Source organism: Eschrichtius robustus, chromosome 14 (genome assembly GCF_028021215.1).
Source record: "Eschrichtius robustus isolate mEscRob2 chromosome 14, mEscRob2.pri, whole genome shotgun sequence".
NCBI classification, from domain to species: domain Eukaryota; kingdom Metazoa; phylum Chordata; class Mammalia; order Artiodactyla; family Eschrichtiidae; genus Eschrichtius; species Eschrichtius robustus.
In genome coordinates, this window is record NC_090837.1 from 4,401,704 (window position 1) to 4,425,140 (window position 23,437).

The 23,437-nt window shown below is 41.4% G+C and overlaps 1 pseudogene; it reads right to left on the reverse strand.

Annotated features, from left to right (window-relative positions):
• Positions 1 to 17,784, reverse strand: part of LOC137776972 (V-type proton ATPase subunit C 2-like) — a 75,361-nt pseudogene extending 57,577 nt beyond the window's left edge.
• Between the last annotated feature and the right edge of the window lie 5,653 nt (positions 17,785 to 23,437).

Below are 23,437 nucleotides of genomic sequence, written 5' to 3' on the forward strand. Positions count from 1 at the left end.
AGCGGAAGATGTGTTTGGAAGGGTCCTCTAAGGTACACACGATTTAGCATCTGATGGCAGTTCAGAGCATGCTTATAAACAGAAAACGTTGACCAGAAACTGAAGGGATTCTTTCTAGAAACAGATTCCTAATGGAAGAGGAAATGGAACATTATTAAAAGTCCAGAACAGATACATGCCAGGCAGAGATTCAAGGCACTAGGTATTGCTATAAGAATGGAGTTATTCATTTAGTGCATGAGATCTTTAGAAAAAAATTTGCAGCCAGCCTAGGATGAGTTAAATACCAAAATTGGGATTCAGAAAAGAGTTCTGGAATGATATGGCCTAGGCAACTACAGTGTAGAGAGAGACCCACCACTGCAAGTTTAAAAATACCATCTAATTTTCTGTATCACTGCTTAATGCTTCTAAAAACCAGAAAAGTGAGCAGGGTTGGAGTTGGTCTCAATGACTCTCTTAAAATGTGTACCATATGAATAGTGTAAATTTCATCCAAACAACCAGATGGTTGGTCTAATTTACCCGCCCCAGCGTGAGGATGCTTGAAAATACCCAGATGTTTGACGTCACCAACACGGATAACGCTGGTGGACCCTGCATTCTCAGGATTGCTCATCCCATACTTGGCCCGTGTAGTCCAGATTGATGGTAATTAGTCTTCTTTCTATGTGATTTTATTAACCCCTCTTAGTCATCTGGGATTTCTTCTAACTCTAGATCACAGTCACTGTAAAATTAAGATAAAGCTTTGACTTTATAGTAAGTACGAAAGGTAATTCTTAGAAAAAATAACGTTAAGCTTATGCCATTAGAGAAAGGGTAAAGTTGATGGAGTGAAACAATGTGTGACTTTAGGAAAATCAGATACTGAATATAAAATTAAAGATGTCTAGTGTGTAATCCACAAAGGATGAATTATCTACATCTAAGGGTAAAATTTCCCTACTTTGGTTCATTATTTTGCTATTGCACTCCTAATCTTTTTATAAAAGACACCAACAACTGAAGTGTATATTTTGAAAAGGCAACAAACAAGTATTTTTCTAATGTCGTTCTTGATATCTTGTCAATGGAAAGAATATTATCTCTTAGGTGCTGTTCATTTAGCATTCAGCTTTCAAATTATACCAGGAATCTACCATCTTGCAGGGAATGTATCATTTTACATGAACTGAGCAGTAGCTAATAGGAATATATTTAGTAGTAGTAGTAATAGAAATAGTGAGACGTAGAAAAACAGGCCAAGGAAATTACAGTACACAGTCATCATTTGAAATGTCAAGGTTAAAAGATAGTTTTTTCTATTATATATAGAATGGATAAACAACAAGTTCCTACTGTACAGCACAGGGAACTATATTCAATATCCTGTGATAAACCATAATGGAAAAGAATATTTAAAAGAATATATACTTGTGTATAACTGAATCACTTTGTTGTACAGCAAAAATGAACACAACATTGTAAATCAACAATACTTCAATTTAAAAGAAATGTCTTTTAAAGATAGTTTGTTTGCCAAACCATGTATCCAATGCTCTCTTTTATTGTCTTGCAAAGTTGATTCTGTAGAGAAAATGCAAATTTTACCCATTTTTCCAGTGGTTCATCAGTCATCACAAGATGTTAGCATGTTGAGATCCAGTAATTAGTTATCATTAGATTGGCCCAGAATACCATTCAATCAGAAACAGACATATACATTTTAAACATGCTCTGATCTTTGCCTCTGCCCCAGTAGACCACAGAAAACAAAGTTATGGAGGTGCCTTAACATGTGGAAGTTTATTTGCAGATTGAAGGGTAGGGGAACCATTTCTGCCCCAAGTCTAAGCAGACAAAAAGCATCATAGGTACCTATTTCCTTAGTTGGTCTTTTAAAAATACATTTAAATCATTTTTCACAAAAACCTTGGCTTTCATTCAAACCATGTGCAACTTGGGGGAAAAAGTGACTTTGTCATCATGAATAGAAACTGTTGACTTTTTATGTCTTTGTGTTACTGAATAAGAGGAACTAAAAGCAAGAGAACTGAGCACTCGGGACTCATCGAGACCAACAATAAATTCAGGGGATTGAAGATAACCCTGAAATGAACTGAACTATATCAGCATCTGGAATTTTGCACTCAATTATAATGGAAATTAAATTATTCAAACTTTCCACCATCCCTCTCCCTAAATTCAGGAAGTCCATGTTTGGTAAAGATGATGGTATGAACATAAGGAGTTATTTGTACTTGTTCCTCAAATGCCATTAAAATAGCAGTAAGTTGATTTTGTTTTGAAGATACTGACACACAAGGACAAGGAGATGCTGGAGGAGAAAACAGGAATTCAACTTAGGAGGGTGAGACACGCTGAGACAGAGTGTGATGGCTGGGCCGCAGGCCAGCAGTGTGTAGAATGGGACACGACCCACTGCAGCTTATTCTACAAATCCACCCCCTCACTCCCACTCCCAAACTGGTGGTACCAGGTACCTCTGCAAGTGGGACATACAGGTGGGATGGCTAAAGATGTTTGATTCCCAGGTAAGAAGCCATTAAAAATTATCTGGGCATGGCCAGCAGGCACATGAAAAGATGCTCAATATTGCTAATTATTAGAGAAATGCAAATCAATACTGCGATGAGGTACCACCTCACACCAGTCAGAATGGCCATCATCAAAAAATCCACAAACAATAAATGCTGGAGAGGGTGTGGAGAGAAGGGAACCCTCCTACACTGTTGGTGGGAATGTAAGTTGGTGCAGCCACTGTGGTGAACAGTGTGGAGGTTCCTCAGAAAACGAAAAATAGAACTACCATAGGATCCAGCAATCCCACTCTTGGGCATATATCCAGACAAAACTCTAATTCGAAAAGATATATCACCCCTACGTTCATAGCGGTGCTATTCACAATAGCCAAGCCATGGAAACAACCTAAATGTCCATTGACAGAATGGATAAAGAAGATGTGGTACATATATATGATGGAATATTACTCAGCCATCAAAAAGAATGAAATAATGCCATTTGCAGCAACATGGATGCAACTAGAGATTATCATACTAAGTGAAGTAGGTCAGACAAAGACAAATACCATATGATGTCACTTATATGTGGGATCGAAAATATGACACAAATGAACTTATCTACGAAACAGAAACAGAGTCACGGACATAGAGAACAGACTGGTGGTTGCCAAGGGGGAGGGGAGGTAGGGGAGGGATGGAGTGGGAGTTTGGGATTCGCAGATGCAAACTATTATATACAGAAAGGATAAACAACAAGGTCCTACTGTATAGCACAGGGAACTATATTCAATGTCCTATGATAAACCATCATGGAAAAGAATATTTAAAAAAGAATGTATATACATATACATATATAATATGAATGAATATATATATATATATATAATACATATATTTGCATAAGTGAATCACTTTGCTGTACAGAAATTAACACATTGTAAATCAACTATACTCCACTATAAAATAAAAATTAAAAAAATAAATTACAAAGAAAGCTTCTTTAAGGCTTATGATCTCCAGTGATGATGTTGAAGGCCTTACTCAGAGTGTGGTTCCTAGAACAACAGGAGTCACCGGGGACTGAGTAGAAACACAAGTCCTCAGGCCCAACCCCAGACCTACCGAATCAGAAACTTTGGGCATGCGGCACGTGATTGATGTTTAACGAGGGGATTCATGTGTGCTAACGGTCGGGACTCTCCACTCTGGATGATTTCTCAGCCTTGTGGAAGGGGTGGACTTTTGCCCAACTGGCTATAATCAAGAAAGAAACAAAGATGGGTGTGGAAGGGAAAAAGAACTGAGACGGACTTCAGAAAAGAGTAGACTCAGTTGTTGACTGCACGTGATGGAAAAAAAAAACAACCCTGAATATTCTTCCTGCTCCCTAAGCAATTAAGGGGCACTTTTCAGGGGTCCTTGGTAATCAGTAAAGCACATTCAGGAAGACCATGAACAATCGGGCCCAACAGAGTGAAATTTCAACATCTAAAATAATAGACATAGCATGGAAAGTTTCCAAACCAGTAAGGAAGATGGGAATAAAAAAAATTGTGAAGAGCTGGAAAAGGAGAAAAAGTAAGAATTGAAAAGAAGATGTAAGCAAAGTGAAATATGTATTGTCTTAACGGTGGACAGCAAAAAGACTATTTCAGCATCCCCCAAATTCTGGCCATCAAAGTTTGTCTTAATCACGACATCCATGTATGAAGATGTCAATGGTATGTAGCATGAATCAGGAAAAATAGAGGTTACAGAATTTGATAAAATAAAACTTTTAAAACCACTTATGGGGACTTCCCTGGTGGCGCAGTGGTTAAGAATCCGCCTGCTAATGCAGGGGACACAGGTTTGAGCCCTCGTCCGGGAAGATCCCACATGCCGCGGAGCAACTAAGCCCGTGCGCCACAACTACTGAGTCTGCGTTCTAGAGCTCGTGAGCCACAACTACTGAAGCCTGCGTGCCACAACTACTGAGCCTGCGCTCTAGAGCCCGCGAGTCACAACTACTGAGCCCAAGTGCCACAACTACTGAAGCCCACGTGCCTAGAGCCCGTGCTCTGCAACAAAACTCACCGCAACAAACAGTAGCCCCTGCTCGCCACAACTACAGAAAGCCCGCGCGCAGCAACGAAGACCCAACACAGACAAAAATAAATAAATAAATAAATTTATAAAAACAAAACAAAACAAAAAAGAAACCACTTATGGTTACCAACGGGAAAAGAGGGGGGAGGGACAAATTGGGAGATTGGGATTGACATATACACACTACTATATATAAAAGAGATAACTAATAAGGACCTAATGCATAACACAGGGAACTCTACTCAGTACTCTGTAATGACCTATAAGGGAAAAGAATCTAAAAAAGAGTGGATATATGTATATGTATAACTGATTCACTTTGCTGTACAACAGAAACTAACACAACATTGTAAATCAATTATACTCCAATAAATTAATTTAAAAAAGGGTGAATTAGATAGTTCTGTACTAACCTGGAATGATGTTCACTGTATGTTAAAAAACAAAGCAAACAGATATCAAATAGTAAATGTGATCTCATTTATGCGAAAGCAAAAACTTCATATGGAAAAAATTATCAAGAAGGATGTATACCAAATAGTTAATAATGATTATCACTCTAGAGTGGGAATAAGAAGGAATTTCTCTTAAAAAAAACCCCACACACCGGCCAAAATTCCTATGAAAGCCTTATAAACCCTCCTTCAAGGGAATGCACCAAACTCATTTTACTGTCAGCCCTATTATGTATTTAAATGTTTGCATATTCAGTACATTTCTTGTTAGGGAAAATGTTTTCTTTGCATTTATGGTAATTTATTTTACTCTCTGTTAAGCTGTAAAGCGCAAATCATCGGTCGCATTAGCACGGAATGTGTGAATACCAAAATGTTTCTCTCCTACAATCTCCAGCTCTTAATAATTGACCCTTCCTCCCAATTGAAACTGTCAGTTCATTGGTTCTCTCTAATGATCTCCAAATACTAATCACTTACTACCTCTCAAGCACCAAGAATTATCACCGGAGTTTGAAAAACCATATAAATGTCTCCCATACAGTTGGTAATAACATTTTCTAAACTGTGATCAAACACAATCCAAAACCCCTCTAGAGCTGATTGGCTTTAACCTTCTACTTCCTCATCCTGTGTGTCTGGTGGCACAAGGAGAAAAGTGGCATTTGGGACTCATTTTAGTTGATATCCAGGTTTAACAAGCTTTGGATTTTGACGAGGGGGCTATCCATCCTGGCTCCATCACTCAGGTGCTCTAAGACCTTGGGGAATTCACTTCCCCTCTCTAAGCCTGAGTTTTCTCATCTACAGAATGGTAATAATAATAATACTTTACTCCATAGGGCTGCCAGGTGGTCTCAGTGAGATGAAACACATGAAGCATGAGGTAGAGTATTTGTATCATAATATACCAAATGGTTAATAGTGGTAGTTTTGTCATTGTCTGGCAAGAAATGACTTTCAGATATCCCTGTGCATTGAAACCTCTCCAGCTGTGTGAATCTGCATGGGAAACCATTCTTAGAGCACTTTAACTTTCCTGTTGTAGATTTCCTTTCTTTTTAAAAATATTTTTTTATTGAAGTACAGTTGATTTACAATGTCGTGTTAATTTCTGCTGTACAGCAAAGTGATTCAGTTACACGTAGATATACACGCGTTTTTAAATATTCTTTTCCATGATGGTTTATCACAGGAGATTGAATATAGCTCCCTGTGCTCTACAGTAGGACCTTGTTTATCCATTCTCTATAGAATAGTTGGCATCTGCTGACCCCAACCTCCCACTCCATCCCTTCCCCCAATCCCCTCTCCCCTTGGCAACCACCAGTCTGTTCTCTATGTCTGTGAGTCTGTTTCTGTTTTGTAGATAGGTTCCTTTGTGCCATATTTTAGATTCCACATATGAGTGATATCATATGATATCAATTTGTCTTTCTCTGTCTGACTGACTTCACTTAGTATGATCATCTCTAGCTGCATCCATGTTGCTGCAAATGGCAGTATTTTGCTGTAGATTTCCTTTTTTATCCCTTCTGCAAATGCTATTTTGAATCTCTACTGTGTACACCAATGACTGGGAGTAACGTAAAGCTGCCTAAGTGTTACCCTGTCCCTGAAGAGGGGCTGGCGATGTGGGAAGGGGGTTTCACCTCTGTGTCCCTGTCCTTTCACAAGGCTCTTCCTCCCAAAATTCCCCTCAAAGTCCAGTCTTCTGATGCTTCCCTTCCTTCCATTTCACAGAGATCAATAAATCCTGTCTTCAGCTAAATATCATGTGGAAAAGATTTCATGGACTCTAAACTTTTAAAGATTTGTTAATATGCTCCCATCCCAGGAGAATTTGCTTTTCTATATGATCATTGACTTGGTACCCAAAAAAGCATGAATCACCACAGATGATAGCACCTGAAGCATTGAGGGGTAAAGGAATTTTGTGGTAACCCTCAAATCAAACTCCAGGGGAGACTACATCTTTGGCTGGTCCCCAGTCTAAAGCTCCTCCTTCACAAGAAGGCAAAGTTGAAACAAAGACCTTCAAAGGGTTTTTGCTCTCTCTTAAAAGGATGATGTAATGACTGGCATCTAATCCTCAGGTTGTGAACTTTGAGAGGATCAGAGGACTGGAGAAAGAGACATTTTTTTCTTCCTGGAAAACTCTTACACATGCTTCAGGACCCAGTCAGTGCTGCCCTCATTGGGGAGTTTCCACATAGAAACTAACTACCCTGGTCTTGAATGAGTGGAACGTTTCTGTATAGAATAAAGGGGGGAATTTACCAATTGTTCCAGTGAAATAAGGGAGGAAGAAAGAAGGCTGTCACTGGTGAGACAATGGAAGTCCATCCACTAAGAAATGAGACCAGGAAAAAATTTTTGCCAGCATGTCCTTTGCATCATCATTTTAATATATACAGATGGCTTTCTAGCGCAAGGACTTCTCTGCCGGAGCAGTATTTATGCTGGAGAAGTGTGCTAATCCAACTAGCAGTCTGATTTTGTATAGGCTGTAAGGTAAGAAAGTTTATCATTATTATTTACATTTTTAAATGCTTAGAGAATAAAGAAGGAAAAAGTAAAGTATAAAGAAGAGAAGAAGAAGGAGAAGAAGAAGAAGGATCGGGGAGGAGGAGGAAGAGAAGGAGGAGAGGAAGAAGAAGTGGGAGGGGGAAGAAGGGGGAGGAGAAGAAGCAACGAAAACCATATTTGGCCCACAAAGCCTAAAATATATACTATCTGGCCCTTTAGAGAAAATGTTCGCTGACTCATGCCCTAGATCAAGTAGTCTGTGCTGGGGCACTAACATCCCGGCGAGCAGCCCGCACTCAATCAGCAAGAGCAAGTGTTTCAAGCAAGAAATAGTTGAAGCTCCTTTTTAACTACTAGGCAGTGTCTTCATCCCTAGGCCAGGAAACTGATAGAGTCACTTCCATAACCTACTGGTCAAGGAGCCATTCAGCCAAGATTTAAGACGAGGGGCCATAGACTCCACCTCTCAATAGGAGGAGTGGGAAGGAATTTGAAACCACCCTTAAATGATCATATGGAATGAGGACTAATCTCAGCCCTCCGTTGCCTTGTCACCTGGATGCTCTTACTCAGTGTACAACCTGAACCGCTGTACATGGCAGCCCTTCCAGGAGATGTCCACAAAAGAACCTCTCACGTCCTAAGTGAACAGTCATCCTTTGCAAGTGACTTCTTAACGCCAGAACAAGAAGAACAGCAGCTACACTGCAGACCACACTTTACTGATTTTCCAACTGACAAGAAAGATCTAGAGGCATTTAGAGTTGTTTAAATCGTTTCCCAAATGTACGACTGTAGAGTTGCCTCTTGATACACGCTTTAGATGGATCCAGGAAATCATTTCAGATAATGCCATCTAACGGACCAAATGATACAATTAAGTTCCAGTTACCGTGTTCCATCCCACTTATGCCACGAATTGATGCCAGTTTGAAGTTTAAATCACTCATGAGAGACCAATAAAGAAACACCTCTTTGATAAAACGGCGCAACTGGGACTTTTTATGACTTTATGTTCAGCAACATAAATTCAACGTTAATAGCTGAGCACGGAATAGATCTATGCACGTCTCCTGGGTAAATGAAAGCTACATTGAGTCTTGGTCCACTCAGTCAGAACCTCTGTGGGGTCCTCTAGAACTTGATCTTCTAAGGACAGTTTTGGTTTTATTTTTTTCTAGATATTATGACACCTGGAAAAGAAACAGTACAAAGCCCAGAGCTCCAATATTTTGTAGACCAGAAACCCCAAAATCATTCCTGAGGGGTTCACACACATATGTGCTCAAGAGATGAATGTTAAGAAAAGATCCACGAAGACAGAAGAGAGACTTCAATTCAAACGTAGTGCAATTTGGAAGTTAACAGAATGCTCCATCATTCAGGAGACATCTAAAATTAGAACGTCATCTTAAAAGAACATGGCCACTAAAGGCCCAGCATGGGATGAAGACACATTTTTTTCAGAGCCCAAAGATGGACAAAATGAGTGAAAGGCTGTTACCTGAGCGAGGGTTTTTTTTTAAAGAATTTTAATTTATCAGATTTGGCTCCAAGTTTTTGTGGATTTTTTTCCCCAAATGTTTAATTCACTTAAGTGAATAGTAATTATTAGAAAAATAGCGTCTTATGTATTCTCTTGCAAATAAGAGTGGCTCTTTCATCCCATTTTGGGTGATTGAGTCATTCATGGATTAAAAGCCTTCTGGTAATTTCTGCGGAAAGAATGTCTCTCTGTTTTCAGTCCTAGCCACTCAACTCCATTTGTGACCACCATCTGAGTCAAGACCAGGTTTTAGAATTAGCCTGGGTGATAAGGGCTACTCCAAAGTTGTAACACTTTGCTCAGATAAGCTTGAGATGCTCATGTGTCTAATTTAATTGAATATTTTAGGCATGTATTCCATTCACACTCCTACTTTTTCATATGAGGCATCCTGGCAAACATTTGAGAAAGAAGTGGATGAATGGATGGAAAACTCAGGCAAATTTAAAAAGCTCTCTTTATTGCAGCACTTTTCAGAATCATTGCTATTGGGTTGGCCAAAAGGTTTGTTCGGGTTTTTCCTTAAGATGTTACAGAAAACCCGAACAAACGTTTTGGCCAACCCAATATTTTTTTAAATTTATTTATTGAAGTATAGTTGAATTGCAATGTTGTGTTAATTTCTGCTGTACAGCAAAGTAACTCAGTTATATATAGATAGATAGATAGGTAGATAGATAGATAGATAGATAGATATAGATAGATATATATATACATACATTCTTTTCATTTTCTTTTCCATGATGGTTTAACACAGGATATTGAATACAGTTCCCTGTGCTATCCAGTAAGACCTTGTTGTTTATCCATCCTACATATACCAGTCTGCATCTGTTAATCCCAAACTCCCACTCCTACCCTCTCCCACCCCTCCTCCCCCTTGGCAACCACCAGTCTATTCTCTATATACCTGCAGAATCACTACTATTGTATTACGCCTGCTGAAACTCCAAGACAGGGATACAATTTGCATGGTCTCCCAGTGCCGATTGTGGAAGAGCTTTGATGCGACCAGGACTCTTGTCCTGCATGTTTCCTACTAAACTCTTGGGAGACCTGCCTGGATCTTACCCAGCCCCCTCACTTTACAGAGGAGGGAAGATAAGGTTGAGAGAAGAAAAGCAAAAACTTACTCAGATTTTCATCTTTGTTGCAGTAAGAACTACATTTACTCAAATCAATTGTTTTATTTTATTTAGTATCCTGTGTGATTCTCTTCAAATATCATAAACAGTGACTATTCAAGAGCAACCACCTTCACATAAATTTGCTGTTGCATCAAAACTACAATTCACAAGAAAGTTAGAGATACATGCACCCTTATGTTCATGGCAGCACTGTTCACAATAGCCAAGACATGGAAACAACCTAAATGTCCATCGACAGATGAATGGATAAAGAAGATGTGGTACATATATACAATGGAATATTACTCAGCCATAAAAAAGAATGAAATAATGCCATTTGCAGCAACATGGATAGACCTAGAGATTATCATACTAAGTGAAGTAAGTCAGACAGAGAAAGACAAATACCATATGATATCACTTATAGGTGGAATCTAAAATATGACACAAATGAACTTCTCTACAAAAGAGAAACAGACTCACAGACATAGAGAACAGACTTATGGTTGCCAAGGGGGAGGGATGGATTAGGAGTTTGGGATTAGCAGATGAATGGATAAACAAGGTCCTACTATATAGCACAGGGAACTATATTCAATATCCTGTAATAAACCATAATGGAAAAGAATATTAAAAAGAATGTATATATATATATATATAAAATGTATAACTGAATCACTTTGCTGTACAGCAGAAATTAGCACAACATTTTAAATCAACTATACTTCAATAAAAAGAGAAAGAATCAGGCTCTTAGTCATTAGGAGAACCCCGTTAAGAAAGCCATTACCCAGAACTGGCCCTGTTCCAGCTAAATGATTGAACAGTAAGTACCTTCTTCTTTCTTCCTCGCATTTTTTATACCCAACTTTGCACTTGAAAATAAAACATCTGTTTCTTTGATGGCAACTGTAGGCACTCTGGCATTTATCCCAATGATAATTAATGTTCTGTCCATGCCAAGGTCAGTGTTCACCTAACTGTCTCCTTTTGTGTTGGAATAATAGACAATAATCAAGAAATAGAAAAAATGTCCCCATGCAGGAGGGAAAAGTGGCTTGCAAGACCTAAGAATGATAATTAGAATTTGCACACAAAGACCATTTTCAGGAACTCTCTGGTGGAAGAGAAGGGAAGGAAATTCACAATAAAGTAAATAGAGAATCCAACATAAAAGGCTTCTATTATGCATTATCTCTATAATGGATGCCTGGGCTTAAAGAGCTGTAATTAATTACAGACAATGACAAATGGTCAAGAAAAGCCAATGACAACGGTTCTGTTGGTTGACAGTCTGCTGTGGTTTGAGGACATCTTGTCACATCAAGGCTGGCTAATTCATTACTTTAGTCTTCACTGATGGAGCCTCCAAAGAGAAATTACTAGAAATATGGGAAAACTTCAGGGAAATTCATCCCAGTGACAATTGCAAACAGAGTGGATTTTGCAAGTTTGAGGGACTTCCCTCTCGACATGGCCGTCTCTTCACCTGCACCGTGGGGCTCCAGCCAGGCATGGGGCTGCTGCTAATTAATCATTTTAAAGGAATTATTTGAATTCAACTGAGAACAGTAGAATATAATCAAACTGTGGAAAAAAATAACAAGAAGCTGATGTCCCTAAATCTTGTGTGGAAAGAAACCGCCCCAAATTCTCATTGGCTTGGTGCACACTTATTTAGCCCAGATGCTTTGATGACAGTGGCGAACCAGCCAGGTGTGTGGTACCCACAGCACAAGTGGCCTGAAAAAGTGAATTTCCCGGAGTTCATGCTTGTCCAGAAATGGGGCAACATGAGTGGGAAAGGATTATTCTTCATTGGTTTTTCAAGCACAGAACAAAGATCTGGGTGACAAGATGTTACTTTCCTTTTAAAACTCAAAGAATGGTTTCCAGCGAATTTGCTTAGTTATTTGTTAGATATACAGAGTGGCAAATAGGGAAGGTGGCCTTTGCCCTCCCTCCTCAAGCCACCCGAAAGCCAAAGTTCCCTCTGTTCCTTGAATCCAAGCAAGCTTTTACTGAAGATAAATTCAGGGATGACATCTTGGCATCATAGGAATTTGCTGGTGAAATGCTAGGAAAGGTCAATTTCAACTGTATGAGCCAAATGGCAACCTTCTTGGCGATGGGAGGAGAAACTGAACTGAAACTTTGGATATTTCGTCCAGGACATCACTCAGACTTAGCATAACTCCAGCCCCGTCGGAAGATGATGAATAAGTGATTAAGTGGGGAAGGTCTCCAGGCAGAAGCTGAGCGGCTGGGAGGGGATCTGCAGACGCTACATCCTCCCTTATGCTCCAGAGACCCCCTTCTCCTTCTCCTGGGATAAAGAGGGGAGTGGGGAAGGAAGTCAGGGACTGTGTTCAGGTTCTCAAAGGAAAAAAAAAAATAAGGCCGAGCTGGGAAAGGTAAACGATTAAGGAGGATAATAAGCGTTTGATGAGAACGCTGATTTAGTTCTTGAGGAAATCTCTTAGCCTGGAAGAAAGCAGTGCAAACAAAGGCATTCTCGTACTCTGTCAAAACTAGCCAGGAAACTCTGCTCAATATTATGTAACAATCTAAATGGAAAAAGAAGCTGAAAAAGAATAGATATGTGTATATGTATAACTGAATCACTTTGCTGTAAAACCTGAAACTAACACGACATTGTTCATCAACTGTACTCCACTATAAAACAAAAGCTTAAAAAAAAACAAAAAAAAAAACCAGCAACAGGGAATTCCCTGGCAGTCCAGTGGTTAGGGCTCAGCGCTCTACTGCTGAGGGCCCGGGTTTGATCCCTGGTCAGGGAACTAAGATCCCACAAGCCGTGCAGTGCCGCCAAAAACAAAAACAAAAACAAAAACCAGCCACAAATAGCACACACAGTGACATCTATATGAATGAAAATGCCCCATAAAAGTAAGGAATGATTCACCCCAAACCAACATCAGGTTACCTCTGAGTTAGGTGCTGAAATTGTTGAGGGGAGAAGAGGTAAGATTAAGGCTAGACTCTTAAAGAGATTTAGTCACATAGTAAAAGTTTAACTTTACACTAAATCATGCAAGCAGTTCCAGCGTAATTAAGCATTAATTTAAATAGATTTTAACGTAGTAGCAAAAGGGCTCTTTAGAGCCAGGAGCAGTAAAATATTTAAGAAATATTTACAAAGTCCTTTGCAAGTGTTCCAAATCATCCATATGTCTACAAGCCACACTTCAAGCCAACAACCATCATTTGTTATTTTTCAAAGTCCATAAAGCTCCATTAATTAGGATTCCATTATTGATGCAGAAACTGGGAACAATTAATTTAACTGGGGATCAACAAAACCTTTGTCTTGTCTAAGATGAAAAGGTTTGGTGAGCCAGGAAATAAAGAGGATTGTGGCTATTTAAATTAAGATGGAAGCACTGTTTTAAATGGCATCATATCTGCATATAAATGATAGTAACAATAATAATAACTACAAAAGCAAGTGGTTCTGCTCATCTGTCTCCCGAAAAGCATTGTAAAGTCTTCACCTTGGACATCATCGTTAAATCTTCACGCAAGTTCAGAGCAGACATCTAAAATGCACCAGTCCCTATACCCCTTTTAATTCATTCGAACAGGCCTTTTGATTCTAAGAGTCTGAATTTTATAGTCAAAACCCAGTCTCCTAGAAGAGGCAGCTCAGGGCAGTGGCAAAGATCATGGGATCTGGACCCACACAAACTGAGTGAGGTGGGCCTTTCTTTTTTGCCGCTGTGTGACCTGAAGCCACGTGCTTGGAGTCTCTGGGCTTCACTTTATCTGTCAAGTGGGGCTGATGGTAATGCCTATTTCACATCTATTGTTGGGACTCTATGAGCCACTATAAACAAAGCACTGTGATGGTGCCTTGCTTCCTGGGAAGCACCGCGTGAAGACGAGCTTTATTGTTATTTATTACCTTGTTACATAAAAATGCTGTTCATGGCTGTCCTTCTGGTCCTTCTGCCAATGCAATGCGTTAACACTGAATTCTGCTCTCTGGCGTTCAGGGGGCAAGGTGCTTAGGCTCTGCGTTGGTTTCCCCTTGCTTCTGTAACCAGTCCCCGTAAACTCAGCAGCTTAAGAAAACCCACACATTTATTATCTTATCGTTCTAGAGATCTGTAGCCCTAAAATCATGGTGCCGGCAGGGCTGTGCTCCTTGTGGACGCTCTAGGGGAGGACCCCTTTCCCTGCCTTTTCCAGCTTCTAGGGACCAGCATCCCTTGGCTTTTGTTCTATCATCATCATGACCTCTGCTTCCATTGTCACATCTTTGATTCTGACCTCCCACCTCCCTCTTATAAGGACCTTTGTGATTCTATTGGTTCTACCTGGATAAACCATGAATTATCCCAAGATAACTGTATATCATGATTCTTAGTTTAATCAACTTGCCAAGTCCCATTTCCCACATAAGGCAGCATGTTCACAGGTTCCGAGGATTAGGACTGGACCATCTTTAGGGGAAATCACTCTGCTTCTCACAGAGACACAGGTTTCTAAGCCCTTAATTTCATCCTTTTTCTCCTAAACATGTTCCTCTCTCCCACAATCTTTTTCCTCCTGGTAAACAGCGGCAGCTTTACTAAATGTATTTTTAATGACCAAAAAATGTCCATGACTCTGATAAATGTCTTAAAGTTATGGCACCCTTGCTTGACATTAAAAAAAAAAGTGCCTATTAAGCAAATGAACATTTACAAAAAAAGAAAGAGAGAAAGAAAAAAAGAGAGAAAAAGAGAGAAAGAAAAAGAGAAAGAAAGAAAGAAAGGAAGAAAGAAGGAAGGAAAGAGGGAGGGAGAAAGAAAGAGAGAAAGAAAGAAGAAAGAAAGGAAGGAAGGAAGAAACAAAGAGGGAAAGAAAAGAAACAAATGTCTCTCATTAGCCAAAAAGGGCTTTCAGTCTTACCCAACTTAAATTTTCTTCTTTCATGCTCATCAATAAATATGATGAAATAAAAGTTTCAGTCAAATTATCAAATTTTGCAAGGAACTATGTAGACATGAGACAAAGGCCACATCAGTTAGGCCAGACTTTGGGAAAAGAGATGGCTGCCATTTTTAAGTTGTTCTGGGATCATACGACCACCCAACATTTTATTTAAATAAAATGATTTCCCTAAAGGAGACTTCATTGATTCATTTAGAGTTCGAAGGCAAGTCATAGCATTGACCTTGACCTGACCTGTGTCCTCCACCATATGTGGAGGTCACTGTGCTCAGGGAATTTGGAATGACAGCTTCTGTCTTTACAAAAGAAAATGGGGAAATGTGTATTTTTACGTGATGTGGTCTTCCAATTATTTTTCCCCCAGAGGACTGAGAGCATTTCTTTATTATAACTTTAAAAAAGAACCACAACTGTAACTGACTTTTGTGAACAATTTCTTTGAACATCTAAATTCTGTAGGATATTAAAGTATTTTCTCGACAAGGGACAGAAGAACCTGTAGTCGTCTGCATGGATATGAGAGCTTAGTGGTGCCAGCTGACCTTTCTAGTCAAGAAGACCAAGGTCAATGAAAAACTAAGACACAAGCAAAGTGACTTCCCTGGTGGCGCAGTGGTTAAGAATCCGCCTGCCAATGTAGGGGACATGGGTTCGAGCCCTAGTCCGGGAAGATCCCACATGCTGCGAAGCAACTAAGCCCATGTGCCACAACTACTGACTCCCGCGTGCCACAACTACTGAGCCCGCATGCCACAACTACTGAAGCCTGCACGCATAGAGCCCATGCTCTGCAGCAAGAGAAGCCACCACAATGAGAAGTCCATGCACCGCAACAAACAGTAGCTCCCACTCGCCGCAACTGGAGAGAGCCCGCGCACAACAAAGAAGACCCAATGCAGCAAAAAAGAAAAAAGACACAAGGAAAGTAGGCTTGGTGTTTGAGTCACAATTCAGGGTCCTCTATAGATGCATCCAATACACTTGCCGCTGCTGCATCATCCACATGACGGAAGATGGAGTTTGGAACCTTCAGAGTTTGGTGGATGCCTTCTACGAGGCTGTAGAAGGACTGCCTGAAATATCACCGGCTGTCCATACCTGGGCACAGACCCACAGACACTCTCAAGGTTTTTATGTGCCTCCAGGCAGTCAAAGCTTCCCAGAAGTTGATCTGGAGTCTGTGCAGTTGGGGACCTTCCATCTGTGGCCCTGGAAGGTGCATGATCCTTTTTTTAAGGGCAGCACAGAAAGTTTGATACTGCTGCTTCTTATCACACAGCAGTCTGGTCACCTCTTCCCTTTCTTTCTAAATGTCTTTTTCATCATAGGAAAATTCACAGACAAGTTGTTTTCTTTGACTTTGGTTTTGGAATCATCAATCACTTTTCACAACAGGTTCACCATGTAGAGGCAGCCCTCATCCTGGACCATCAATTTGGTTGATGGAGGGACCACCATATCCAACAGGGACTCGTAGGCTTTTTGCCATCGTGTGTCACTTGGTTTGGGAACAGGGGCCAGAAGCATGATGAGATATTCAGAAACCAACACAAGGTCTTCTTTGCTCGCAATACTGATCAGTACCCAAGTGAAGACGTGGACTTCTAATCCAGGCTCTCCAGGTGCGTCCTCAGAGAGCTGTAGGCAGCACCTGGGGATGCCAGGTCACTCTCGATCCATGCTGGCTGCTCTGTTTCTGTGTCCATCATGCTCCCCGCTCCCCAGCGGCTGTCTTGCAGGATACTTGGCTTGTCCAATTCAAAGTGAGCACAAAGGATGTTGGGTCAACTCCGAAGGTGGGAAAGGTCTCCTGTACCTTCCCTTTTGCATCATCCCTAACTCCTACCATACTCTGGGCCATTATCATTTTTTAAAGATAAATAAATTTATTTATTTATTTATTTGGCTGCATTGGGTCTTCGTTGCTGTGCGCGGGCTTTCTCTAATTGTGGCGAGTGGGAGCTACTCTTCTTTGCGGTGCGCAGGCTTCTCATTGCGGTGGCTTCTCTTGTTGCGGAGCACGGGCTCTAGGCGCGCAGGCTCAGTAGTCGTGGCACGCGGGCTCTAGAGCACAGGCTCAGTAGTTGTGGCGCACGGGCTTTAGTTGCTCCACAGCACGTGGGATCTTCCCAGAGCAGGGCTCGAACCCGTGTCCTCTGCATTGGCAGGCGGATTCTTAACCACTGTGCCACCAGGGAAGTCCTCTTTTTAAAAACAATTTATTTATTTTTTAATCTTCTGGCTGCGCTGTGCATGGCATGTGGGATCTTAACTCCCCGACCAGGCATCGAATCCGTGCGCCCTGCAGTGGAAGCATGGAGTCTTAACCACTGAACTGCCAGGGAAGTCTCCGGGCCATTCTCTTTATGAGGCTTTCAGCAAAGGTATTGAGTTTCCCCAGCTCATCAGAGAGGCCAACACAGGAATCCAAGGCCCCCACTTTGAAGTCAAGAATAGTGAATTTGGTATCATCAGACAGGTTGGACTTCGCGGTTACTATCTTCTTGTAAATTTTCCTTATTGCCAAGGGCAGAAATGAAGCAAAACTCCCACATGCTTCCTGTCTTATTTTATGCAGTTCCCAGAGCTAGCAGGACACTGGCTACACTTTGGGGGCTGCAGGCAGCGGTGGGCACGTGGCCAGAGTGCAGAGCCAAGCACACCGAGGGCTGCCAGGAGGCTGCGGCTTCTTGTCTTCAATTTTTATGTGTTGTCAAATATTTCAGTTTTTCAAAACTTCCTGAATAGTTTGGAATCTCCGATGTATCCACGGGAAAGACCACTTTGTTAGTTTTAGTCTCTGGGAAGCAGATGCTGGGAGAATTAGGAGCGCACACAGGTTGGGAGGCAATGCCCACATGGAAGATTAAAGAGGAAGCAGAATTGAGCAGAGAGGACTTGGGAAATGGATCTGATAAAGTTTCAGCCAACACAGTGGGGAGGTCCAGAGGCAGAGTTTCCCCACTGGAGGAGTCCTGAACTGGACAGAAGTAACGCAGACCCTGCATCCCTGCTGTGATTTGCTCAGTAATTGGCTGGCTGACTGGGAAAAGGGGAAACCAAGGCAGATCCAGAAAGCAACAGGTGGAGCCTGTCCACTAAGGGGACCACTTGCAGCGAAGCGGCACCCCGTGGAGATCCAGGTGGCACACCTCCACGGCAGCTACAAAATATCTCTGTAAAGGGTCTACTTCCACTGCTTAGCAGGGCTTGCTTACTTGATGAGTCTTTTTTGGAGAAGCGGATTTCAGTCACTGATTCCCTCACTCATTTAACAGATATTTGCAGGGCTACGGTCTTCACCATCCCTGTGCCAAGGAGAGCATCACTGCCTTCCACGAGCTGGAACACTAGTGGGCAGTCAGGCCACCACCCAGGGCTCCGCAGCGGGGAATCAGGCTGCTGATGCAGGCGTCACAGGGCGCTGTGGTGTGTCAAGGCCAGCTCTACGCCCAGTCTCCTGGACCAGGACTGACTTCCCAGTGGACGCGCAAAACCAACCTGTCTATCTGATCTTCCTGGTGGTTAAAAGTCTGGATGGTTGGGGACTTCCCTGGTGGCGCAGTGGTTAAGAATCCGCCTGCCAATGCAGGGGACACGGGTTCGAGCCCTGGTCCAGGAAGATCCCACATGCCGCGGAGCAGCTAAGCCCATGAGCCACAACTACTGAGCCCGAGTGCCGCAATTACTGAAGCCTGCGTGCCTAGAGCCCATGCTCCACAATAAGAGAAGCCACCACAAAGAGAAGCCCACGCACTGTAACGAAGAGTGGCCCCGCTCACCGCAACTAGAGAAAGCCCGCGTGCAGCAGCAAAGACCCAATGCAGCCAAAAATTAATTAATTAATTTAAAAAAAAAGTCTGGATGACTGTAAATAAATGGTGTTACAACTGCCATGCCTACATTTTCTATAAAACATACATGGCTGATTACTAAGATGAATCTCATTTCAGTTTCAGCTGGGATGTAAGAGCGGATGAGCAGATTTCTTCTCCTTAGGAATCCCCACATCAGTCAGCTGTAGGGAGTTGAGGTCCAAAATCAGGTAGACGTGGGGTCCGAGGTGATGTGTGAGACCTCAAGGCCACGGCAAGGAGAGATACCAGAGGAGATGAAGGAAAAGGCCAACAGAGAGGGAAGCTAGAAATAAATCATAAAGATAACAGCCTAGACTTAAGATACTTAACTCTAAGCCACACCCTAATCTAAGTGCGAGGCATTAAGACATTTAATAGCGATGCTGATAATAACAGATGCTGTTATCCTTGTTTTGCAAATGAGGAAACTGAGACTCTTTGGAAATGGAGCAGAAATGCAGAGAGAGACAGGACAAGTTGCATTCAGCTCCGGGGACAGGGTCTGAGAGACGAGCTACTGATAACCCCAAGGTGCAGTGAGATAAACTCCTGTGCAGGATAAGGTACATCTGGGCGCCCCAGGTGGTTCCCATGGGATTCCCCATTAGGAAGAGGAGTCAGGGTCCCTTTCCTCCACCCCCTGCCGCCCAGGCTTGTGACAGCATTGGCTGATTGGTGCACAGACGTCCCCAGTCCCCACCTGGGCATCAGGCACAACTTACATGTATCAGCCATGGCTGGGCTGTCACTCTCATCATATTTGTGGAGGTCCCTCACTTGAGTCTTTAGTGGGCACACAGTTTATTACTCTAGGATATTCGAATCGCCCACTGGCTGTCCAGAAATTGAAGAAATGTCACTCCAGGCACACATTTCACAAGTTATCATTTGCATTGGCCATGATCTTGGAGTACCTAATGCAGAGAAATCCTACTGTGGATGGGAATGTGGGTGAAATTTAAGACGAGCCGCCTCCAAATGCAGACACCATGATGAATAGGGGGTGATAAAATGGTCATTTGGCAGATGGCTGGATGTAATAAAGGATGTACAATGGTTGGCCAGGGAGCCTTTTCGAGGAGGGAGGATGGATTTCTTAGGAGGAATAAGGCTCCATCAAAACCCACCTCCCCTCTCGGTGTTGCAGGATTGTCTGGCCTGAAGTTGAGAGCTACATTAATTAAGAAGACGATAACTCTTCACTGAGCAGCTGCTGTGTGTCGAGGACTGCCTGGGGCTTGGGTATAAAACAGGAAAAAAAGGCAGATGGAAATCCCCTCTCTCATGGGACTCTCATTCCAGTGGGGAAGATAGAAAATAAACAGGCATATTTGTGAAATATACAGTACCTCTGAGGCTGCTGATAATAGTACAGTGGGGAAGAGGAAGAAAGAGTATGATTGGTGGGCGGGGGTAAAATTTTAGGAAAGTAGTTAGGAATATCGCACTGAAAAAGGGATCCCGTTGGAACAATTCAGTGTAGCAACTGAAAGGCAGAATAACGAAATGATAACGATAATTTTAATGATTTTAAGTAGTGGAGCCAAGTCTGTTTGTCTATGGGTTGATCTTTGATGTTTGAGTGGGTTATGGCTACCTCTACAAAATTACATATTCATAGCACGTTGTGTTAAAATGAAGGTTACTCTCTGCTTTGTTACTTAAGCTGAAAATTATCCCCTTTAAATTCCTCATCCTATGATCAAATCTCAACATAACACGTAAAAGGGCACTCCCAAGAGGAGATTCCCCAACCCTACCTTGAACTGGGGTTTAAATAGGAGGGAGAAGTTGTGGAAATTGCTGTAGTTTGATCAAAGAAGAGTTTAAAAAGCTTCATTTTTAGAAATGCTGTCCAACTGAACTTTTTAAATTTTCCCAAGCTTATTCTAGGCTCCAAACATGGGGAAAGCAGTCCAAGAAAGGAAAAAGATAATCTGAGGAATGAAAGAGAAAGGGTTAGAGTCTGATTAATAGTATTAATTTTCCATTTTACAAGAAGTATGAGGAAACAAGTCAGAGCAGCTATAAGAAAGGAAAAAAGTTGCAAATACAACAAGCTAGTGAGAAACAGACTCACAAAAGAGAAGCAGACTCACAGATATAGAGCACAAACTAGTGGTTACTAGTGGGGAGAGGGAAGGGGGAGGGGCCAGATAGGGGGAGGGGAGCAAGAGGTGTAAAGCAAGCTATAAGGATGTAGTGTACAACACAGGGAACGTAGCCAATATTTTATAATATCTATAAATGGAGTATAACCTTTAAAAATTTGAATCACTATATTGTACACCTGTAACTTACACAATATGATACATCAACTATACTTCAATAACAAAAATTAAAGAAGAAAAAAAACTGCTCAAGAGAAAAAAAAGGACAAAAGTTGCAAATGTGACTATACCCTCATCCCTCACCAGACACCTGGGGCCCTTGACAATGTCTTATAAGCCTCTGCAGCTCCCAGACATCGGGTTCCATATTTGATCAAGAGTTCTCATTTTAGGACAAAGTTTATGGGAAAATTAAATGTCAGAAAGAAACTTCGGGTAGCATCAAATGTGACCTTCATACCCTTACATTATTCAAAGGCAAGACTTTACGGCTTTGAAAAGGCCTTGTTAATTTCTGTTTTTCAGAAATAATGGTTTATGGTGGTGTTATGTGATGGTAGAAAATCCTTCTTGAACACATGAAATCGCCGCATTGGCCTTTTGTCGGAATATCCATCCTTAGGTGAGAGAGGACCTCGGTTCCATCACTTTTTTTCCCCAGAAGTTAAGGGAACCCAAGTGCTATGCTCCTTAGAATGGGGCTCACACCACTGGCGGAAGGGAGAGGGTTTCAGCTGCTGTCACAGCCCAAGGCTTAAAAAAGAACCACATTGGGCTTCCCTGGCGGCGCAGTAATTAAGAATCTGCCTGCCAATGCAGGGGACATGGATTCGAGCCCTGGTCCAGGAAGATCCCACATGCCGCGGGGCAACTAAGCCCGTGCACCACAGCTACTGAGCCTGTGCTCTACAGCCCGCGAGCCACAACTACTGAGCCCACGAGCCACAACTACTGAGCCCATGCGCCACAACTACTGAGCCCATGCGCCACAACTACTGAAGCCTGTGCGCCTAGAGCCCGCACTCTTCAACGAGAAGCTACCACTATGAGAAGCCCGCGCACTGCAACAAAGAGCAGCCCCTGCTCACCACAACTAGAGAAAGCCTGTGCACAGCAACAAAGACCCAACGCAGCCAAAAATAATAAGTAAATAAATAAATAAAAGTAAAGTTCCCTTTAAAAAAGAAACACATTGTCCGTTTGCTTTCCAGTTATCTTTCCATTCCCTTCATTACATTAAAAGAAATTCTCAGTTTGGCAAGAGTTTTTATTATGAATGGATGCTGATGTTTGTCAAATGCTTTTTCTGCATCTGTTGAGATGATCATGTGGTTTTTGTTAATGTGGTGTATCACGCTGATGGATTTGTGAATGTTGAACCTTCCTTGTGAACTTGGGATGAATCCCACTTGGTCGTGCTGTATGATCTTTTTTATGTGTTGTTGGATTCGGTTTGCTAATACTGTGTTGAGAAATTTTGCATCTATATATATCATCAAAGATATTGGCCTGTGATTTTCTTTTTTGGTGGTGTCTTTGTCTGGTTTTGGTATCAGGGTGATGGTGGCTTCATAGAATGTCTTTGGGAGTGTTCCCTCCTCTTCAATCTTTTTGAAGAATCGGTATAAGTTCCTCTTTGTTTGTTTGGTAGAATTCACCTGTGAAACCAACTGGTCCTGGACTTTTGTTTGTAGGGAGTTTTTTTTTATTACAGATTCTATTTGTTTGATGGTAATACATGCCAAACACCTCTCTAATACCAGCAAATCATCTTTTTTAACGAAGAGAAAGCTAACCTCAGATCAGAGCCTTTGTCAGTCAACTGAATCTAACTGGAATTTAGTAACATTATTTTGCATCCATTTCATATTTGGAGAAAGTGTTTTTTTTTTTTTTTTTTTTTTGGTGATGAGTGACACATATTTCCATTTCTGATAGAGACATAAAATTTCCTTTATAAATATATTCATTTAAATACAATCAAGGGAGTCAAAGGTAAAAATTTTTTTAATTTTTAAAATTAATAGCAGAATTAAAAATTATAACTAAAAATTCTTAAAAAGCTTTTTTTTCTTAAAACATATCACTTGCAAAATGGGTTCGCCTATTCTCAGTCTTCCACAGCATGACATTTTGAAAAGTCATTGCCTTAGTCATTCCCATAAAATATTTTTAAACTTGATGAACAGCAAGGGGTCAGTCCTGACTTTATCAGTGTGTGTATTTCATGACACCCAGGT